The sequence below is a fragment of the Tachyglossus aculeatus genome, chromosome 4, assembly GCF_015852505.1.
Source record: "Tachyglossus aculeatus isolate mTacAcu1 chromosome 4, mTacAcu1.pri, whole genome shotgun sequence".
NCBI lineage: Eukaryota > Metazoa > Chordata > Mammalia > Monotremata > Tachyglossidae > Tachyglossus > Tachyglossus aculeatus.
The window spans coordinates 56,886,906-56,895,504 of NC_052069.1; positions in this window are offsets into that span (position 1 = coordinate 56,886,906).

The window sequence follows — 8,599 nt, forward strand, 5'->3', positions numbered from 1 at the left end:
CTTGGCACATAGTAAGTGCTTACCAAATACCATCATAACTACTATTATAAGATGAAGTCAATCAATGGTATTCACTGAACATGCACTATACTAAGCACTTGGTTGAGAACAATGCAATAGAGTAGGTAAGTGTGATCTCTGTTCACAAGGAACTTAGAGACTTGAGGGGGAGGCATTCTTTAAACTGAATTTCACATGGGTGTGTACATATGCTATGGGGCTGGGGGAGGGGATGGAAAATTGAGGGGCACATATCCTGGTGTGTGCATAAGGACAGTGCAAAAATGATGCAGACGGGTGGACTTAAAAAATGAAGTCAAGGTTTAGTCAGGGAAAGCCTCTAGGAGATGAGCTTTTGGTAGTACTTTGAAGGTTTATGCATTCAAGGCATTATCGTTAAGATTCTGAACTACTCTTTCCCTGAGTGTGGAAACCAGGATCCAAATAAGAAAGCTGTACCAGACAAAACAGGAGGAATGTGGTTGACCATGAGGGTCAGATATGCTGAAGGTCAGCCAGAAACAATAGGGCATCGCCAAAGGCAGCTTGGGAAGGACACCAGCTGGTAGAAAATGCTGTTCTCAGGACACAGTGGCCTAGTTTGATGGAATAGACCTGCAATCAGCAAGGCTGAAAGGCCACGCCAGGAAAAGTGATCATGCCTTTGTGCAAAGTCAGGGGATAGCAATGCCACGACATAAACTTTCTGCCATGAACTGCATGTAACCTTCAGGAGCAGCGTTTTGAGCTGGAACCTCAGTATGAGGGCTGCTCATGCAGTTCTGTCCCAGTCTTTTTCCTTTCCCTCGTTTTTCCACTGCAGGAAGGACAGTATCATAAATTCTCACATTCAATATTTATATTTTAAATCCCAAGCCCCAGTATATCTCATCTGGCTTCTGCAGCCATGTCCTCAGTTTGAAGGTTATGCCCAGGTTGATGGGAATCTAAATAATAATATGGCATTTATTAAGCGCATACTATGTGCAAAGCACTGTTTTAAGCACCGAGTGGGAACGCAGTGGCTCTGGAACAAACAAGGGTCATGAGTTCACCTGGAGATGTGCTCTGGGTTCTGCTGATTTCAATTGACAGCTCAGTATAACACTGTTACTCTATGAAACCTGTATAATGCAATAATGTAATGTATGCCTGTTACTTTCTGGTTGGGGAGGGGTAGTTCCAATTCCAACTATGCAATCAATGGCCACTGTAAACTTGAGGAACACATTAGAATATGCTAATCATATTTTTTTCACCAGAAATCCTCTGAGGCAAAAGGCCTCCAGATACTGCCACTCTCTCTGCCCTAACCAATAAAATAGGCACAACGTAGTTTTGTTTTGGGTTTTTTTGGTCCTATTTTATCTTCAGGGGCACCTTGAAGGTAAGCTTGAAGGACATGAAGTTGAAATTATGGGATTGTTCCTGGTTATAATCAGTTTAAGCCAAGATTATCAATCAAGCAGTGATATTTATTTTTATTTTTAAGGTATTTAAGCCCTTTGTATTTTGAAACGTTGTTGTAAATGCTTGGGTAGGTACAAGTTAATTAGTTGAAAAAAGTCCTTGCCCTGCGTGAGGCTTACGGTCTAAACACTTACTGTGTGCACAGCACTTGGAAGAGTATGATACGACAGAGTTATATCTCTGTTATATATCCCTCTGTTGACCCCTCCTCGCCTTCTACTTACCGCCCTATCTCCCTCCTACCATTCCTTTCCAAACTCCTTGAACGAGTCATCTACACACGCTGCCTCGAATTCTTCAATGCCAACTCTCTCCTCGACCCCCTCCAATCTGGCTTCTGTCCCCTACATTCCATGGAAACTGCCTTCTCAAAGGTCACTAATGACCTCCTGCTTGCCAAATCCAATGGTTCCTACTCTATCCTAATTCTCCTTGACCTCTCAGCTGCCTTTGACACTGTGGACCACCCCCTTCTCCTCAACATACTATCCAACCTTGGCTTCACAGACTCTGTCCTCTCCTGGTTTTCCTCTTATCTCTCCGGCTGTTCATTCTCAGTCTTTTTTGCGGGCTCCTCCTCCCCCTCCCATCCCCTTACTGTAGGGGTTCCTCAAGGGTCAGTTCTTGGTCCCCTTTCATTCATTCAATCGTATTGAGCGCTTACTGTGTGCAAAGCACTCTACTAAGCGCTTGGGAAGTACAAGTTGGCAACACATAGAGACGGTCCCTACCCAACAGTGGGCTCACAGTCTAGAAGGGGGAGACAGAACAAAACATATTAACAAAATAAAATGAATAGAATAATTATGTACAAATAAAATAGAGTAATAAATACGTACAAACATATATACATATATACAGGTGCAGTGGGGAGGGGAAGGAGGTAGGGGCAGATGGGGAGGGGAAGGAGGGGGAAAGGAAGGAAGGAAGGGTCTCAGTCTGGGAAGGCCTCCTGGAAGAGGTGAGCTCTCATTAGGGCTTTGAAGGGAGGAAAAGAACTAGCTTGGTGGATGTGCAAAGGGAGGGCATTCCAGGCCAGGGGGATGATGTGGTCCAGGGGTAGACAGCGGGACAGGCGAGAACGAGGCACAGTGAGGAGGTTAGCAGCAGAGGAGTGGAGGAGGTGGGCTGGGCTGTAGAAGGAAAGAAGGGAGGTGAGGTAGGAGGAGGTCGAGGTGATGGAGAGCCATGAAGCTGAGAGTGAGGAGTTTTTGCCTGATGACTTATGTTCTCTATCTACACTCACTCCCTTGGTGAACTCATTTGCTCCCACAGCTTCAACTATCATCTCTATGCTGATGACACCCAAATCCACATCTCTGCCCCTGCTCTCTCTCCCTCCCTTCAGGCTTCAGGACATCTCCATCTGGATGTCTGCCCACCATCTAAAACTCAGTATGTCCAAGACTGAACTCCTTATCTTCCTTCCCAAACCCTGCCCTCTCCCTGACTTTCCCATCAGTGTTGACAGCACTACCATCTTTCCCATCTCACAAGCCTGCAACCTTACCTTGGTGTCATTCTCGACTGCGTTCTCTCGTTCACCCCTCACATCCAATCCATTACCAAAACCTGCTGGTCTTCACCTCCGCAACTCACTAAGATCAGCCCTTTCCTCTCCATCTAAACTGCTACCTGCTCGTTCAATCTCTCATCCTATCCCGACTGGATTACTGCATCAGTTTCCTCTCCAGATCTTGCATCCTCCTGTCTCACCCCACTTCAGTCTATACTTCATGCTGCTGCCCGGATCATCTCTGTGCAAAAACGCTCTGGGCATGTTACTCCCCTCCTCAAAAATCTCCAGTGGCTACCAATCAACCTACGCATCAGGCAAAAACTCCTCACTCTCGGCTTCAAGGCTGTCCATCACCTTGGCCCCTCCTACCTCACCTCCCTTCTTTCCTTCTCCAGCCCAGCCCGCACCCTCCGCTCCTCTGCCGCTAACCTCCTCACTGTGCCTCGTTCTCACCTGTCCCGCCAACGACCCCCTGCCCACGTCCTCCCCCTGGCCTGCAATGCCCTCCCTCCACACATCCACCAAGCTAGCTCTCTTCCTCCCTTCAAAGCCCTACTGAGAGCTCACCTCCTCCAGGAGGCCTTCTCAGGCTGAGCCCCCTCCTTCGTTACCTCCTTCCCCTCTCCACAGCACCTGTATATATTTTTGTAAATATTTATTACTCGATTTATTTATTTTATTTGTACATATTTATTCCATTTATTTTATTTTGTTAGTATGTTCTGTTTTGTTCTCTGTCTCCCCCTTCTAGACTGTGAGCCTGCTGCTGGGTAGGGACCATCTGTATATGTAGCCAACTTGTACTTCCCAAGCACTTAGTACAGTGCTCTGCACACAGTAAGTGCTCAATAAATACGATTGAATGAAATAAAGTTTTTAGATCATTTCTTTGCCCATAAGGAAGTTATTTCGGAAAACCTACATGGTTTCATCTGTAAATCATCTCTGATTAGTTAATGTTTTTAATTCTTCACTCTCATAAACACTAAATTCCCCATAAAATGTTAAATAGCTGAACCAGAAGTGATTACAGTTTTTTAAAGATGATTTTACATTTTGAAAATTAAAGTACACTGTGTGTGTGTGTGTGTGTGTGTGTATATATATATACATATGTATACACACATATATATGTAAAATCAGCAAAGAGGTTATTTAAATGTAAAATTTTAATCTCCCACCTCATAAGTCTATAAATATCCACCTTTATGATCTGCCTATTTCCACTGTGAAAATTAAAGGTTACATCTACCAGTTCTCCTTCAGTCTTTGAAATCAACTGGTAAGCAGTTGGCAAGCATGCAAAATATTTAAATTTAAAAAAAAACCTTGACAAATGAAAAATGAAGTGCATCAGCTTCTTCCATTTTCTCAAGAGTGATTTTTAAACCTTGTCAAAATATGAACTCATCAATTATTGGGGCTTCTAACCAGAGCATTCATTTTTGAACATTTCCTCATTAGCAATGAGGCATTGCAAAGCACAATAATAATACTAATAATTATGGTATTTAAGTGTTTACTATGTGCTGAGCAATGTTCTAAGCATTGGGATAGATACAAGGTGATCAGGTTGTCCCAAGTGGGGCACATAGTTTTAATCCCCATTTTACTTATAATTGAGCACAGAAAATTTAAGCTGTTTGCCCAAGGTCACTTAGCAGGCCAGTGGGAGAGCCAGGATTAGAACCCATGTCCGGACTCCCAAGCCCGTGCCTTTTCCACTAAGCCACACACTAGCGTTCAGCCATTCCCAAACTCAATGAGCTTGTACTTGCACCTCTCCTAGTGGCCTTTTTGTACTAGAGTGAGATGTGTATACTCGTGAAGAACCAAGACAGCTACCAAAAAGTGACACAGCCATCTCTATGAAGGCACTCAGGAATAGATGGCCCTGTCAGTTAATTATAAATCCATTTGTTAATGATTATTAAACACTTGCACTTAGTGTAAACACTTAAATACTTAGGCCTCCCCATCCCCCCTGCCTTACCTCCTTCCCCTCCCCACACCTACACTGAGTGTAAACACTTAAGCACTTAGGCCTTCCCAGACTGAGCCCCCTCCTTATTCTCCCCCACTTCTTCCCCCTCCCCATCCCCTCTGCCTTACCTCCTTCCCCTCCCCGCAGCACCTGTATATATGTATATATGTTTGTATGTATTTATTACTCTATTTATTTTATTTGTAAATATTCTGTTTGGTTTTTTTTGTTAATATGTTTTGTTCTGTCTCCCCCTTCTAATAATAATAATAATGATGGCATTTATTAAGCACTTACTATGTGCAAAGCACTGTTCTAAGCACTGGGGAAGTTACAAGGTGATCAGGTTGTCCCACGGGGGCTCACAGTCTTAATCCCCATTTTACAGATGAGGGAACTGAGGCACAGAGGAGTTAAGTGACTTGCCCAAAGTCACACAGCTGACAAACAGCAGAGTCAGGGTTTGAACCATGACCTCTGACTCCAAAGCCCATGCTCTTTCCCCTGAGCCACGCTGCTTCTCTCTAGACTGTGAGCCCACTGTTGGGTAGGGACTGTCTCAATATGCTGCCAACTTGTACTTCCCAAGTGCTTAGTACAGTGCTCTGCACACAGTAAGCACTCAATAAATATGATTGAATGAATGAACTTACTGTGCACTGAATACTGTTACTAAGCACTTGGGAGAGAATACAATAAAGATGGTAGAAGCAGCTTCTGTTCACAAACAGCTTACAGTCTAGAGGGGGAGGCAGGCATAAAAATAAATTACAGATTGGGGAAATTAGAGAATAAGGACATGCACAAAAGTGCATAAGGGTTGATCCAAGTGCATAGGTGATTCAGAAGGTAAGGGGAATAGAGGAAATGAGGGCTGGGTAAAGAAAGGTTTTGGAGGAAATGTGATTTTAGTAGACGGAAAATGGGGAGAGTTGTCATCCAACAGATATGAAGAGGGAGGGCATTCTCTTACTTCAAGAGTTTCTCTTTCTCCATCACCACGCTGATCCCCAGGGGCTTTGATATCCAAGTGGCTTCGATTCACTGACCTTTTCCTCTCCTTAACTCCAGTGACTCCATGCCACCTCACAAGCTTGGACAAAAGCTTGATTTTTGTCATCTGTAATCACTGTGAAATCTCTACCCTCACCAACTCCGAAATTCCTGTCATACCACAACCTCCTCACCTGTGTGTGTGTGCGCTCTCTCTCTCTCTCTCTCTCTCTCTCTCTCTCTCTCTCTCTCTCTCTCTCTCTCTCCCTCCCTCCCTCCCTCCCTCTCCCCCTCCCTCCACAACCCCTCCCTCCCTTCATATCCGTCCTGTTCTCCCCCAGATGCCCCCAATACTCTCCCAAGCTCTTAGTACAGTGCTCTGCACAAAGGAAGTGTACAATAAATGCAATAGATTGACCACCTCTCCAATTTTCTAAACTCATCTTGCCCCATTTAGTCTCCAGTCCTAAACTACCTTCCCTTGGCCCACAGTTGACACCCTCACCACTGCCCACTCCACTGAACTTAACTCCTCTACTCTCCTGCCCCTCTCCTGATTTTTGTTCCATCCCCCCAAGTCTACATCACCTCCACAGTACATGTCTTCCAGTACTGTGCTTGAACTATGAAGTGCTGCTGGTGGAAATCCAGAAACCTGGCTGACCTCACCCATCTTAATTTCATCCTTACCTACTTTAATTCTGCCCTCTCCTCTGCCCAACCCAGTTTCTCCACTCTTGTTGACTCCCATAATCATTGCACCAATCAGCTGTTCCAAACATTCAACACTCTCCTCAATCCTCCATCCCCCCACATCATTCTCCTCATGTCTTAGCAACATATTTTATTAACAAAATTGTAATTATCTGGCATGATCTCTCAAATATCTCCTGCATCTCTCCAGTCTTCTCCCCACCATTCAACTCTTCAATACTCCCAGCATTATCTCCAGAAGAGCTCTCTTGCTGCTTCTCAAAATCTACACTCTCCCCTCATGCTTCTGACCTTTCATACTTTATTAAAACTTGCCCCCTCCTTTCTTCCTTCCTTGACTGCCACCTTCAACCTTTGACCTCCAGTTATGCCAACATCTCCCAAACTGTGACAGAATGTCTACATTAGCTGTCTTCACTTCCTCTCCTCCAATTTAATTCTTTCTTTCATCCACTATGAGTTGGTTTCCACCTCCCTCATTCCATGGAAACAGTTTAAAGATAAACATTGACTACTTTCTCACCAAAACTGATGGACTCTCCTCCCTCTTAATCCTTCTAGACCTTCTCGGCTCCCTTCAACACTTTGTATCACCCTCTTTACCTAGAAACATGATCCAACCTTGGCTTCACTGACACTGTCCTCTCCTGGTCCTCCTCTTATCTCTCTAGTGTATCCCTCTCAGTCTCTTTCATGGGCTCCTCTGCCTCCTACCCTCTGATAGTGAAAGTTTCTCAAGGCTCAGATCTGGGTCCTCTTCTATCTACACTCACTCCCATGGCTTCAACTGCAATCTATATGAGCGTTGCTCAGTGGAAAGAGCCCGGGCTTGGGAGTCAGAGGTCATGGGTTCTAATCCCAGCTCCACCACTTGTCAGCTGTGTGACTTTGGGTAAGTCACAACTTCTCTGTGCCTGTTACCTCATCTGTAAAGTGGGGATTAAGACTGTGAGTCCCATGTGGGACACCCTGAATTCCTTGAATCCCCTCCAGCACTTAGAACAGTGCTTGGCACATAGTAAGCATTTAACAAATGTCATTATTATTATTACATGCAGATGATTCCCAAATTTACCTCTACACTCTGGATAGTTCTCCTCTGTCTCATGTTTCTTTCTGCCTTCAGAACATCTCAACCTGATTGTTCCACTGACCCTCCTCAACTAAGCATATCCAAAACAGAACTCCTTATCTTCCCACCCAAATCTTTTTACCCCATCTTTCCCATCACTACAGGCAATACCACTGTCCTCTCTGTCTTACAAGTCCAAAGCCTTGATGTTGTACTTAACTGATCTCTCTCATATAACCCACATATTCAATTTGTCACCATATTCTGTCAGTTCCACTCCAAAAATATTGCTAAAATTCAACTTTTCCTTTCCATCCAAACTGCTATCAATCTACCTCTGCATCAAATGCCTTACCATTTAAAACATTGTTAGCTTGCCCCCATCCTATCTTACCCAAAGTATCTCTTACTGTAACCCCACATACACACTTAATTTCTCTAGTGCCAATTGCTCAATGTGTTCCAATCTCATCTCTCACCACCCATCCCTGCAATGATCCCTGTCCCACAATTCCCCTTCTGACCTGGAACTCCCTTCCCCACCTTAAACTCCAGACCACCACTCTTCCCATCTTCAAAACCTCATTGAAGTCACATATCCAAGAGTTCTTCCCAATTAATCCCTTTTCCCTGACTCCCTCTCTCTTTTGCATTATCTAAGCATTTGGATCTCTACTATTTGTTTACCTGGTATTCACCCCACCCTCAGCCCTAAACATTTACATACCTATAAATTATTTATATTAATGCCTATCTTTCCTCCTAGACTGTAAAGTCACTGTGGACAGGGAGTGAGTCCACCAAATCTGTATTGTAATCTCCCAGGTGATTAATACAGTGCTCTGCA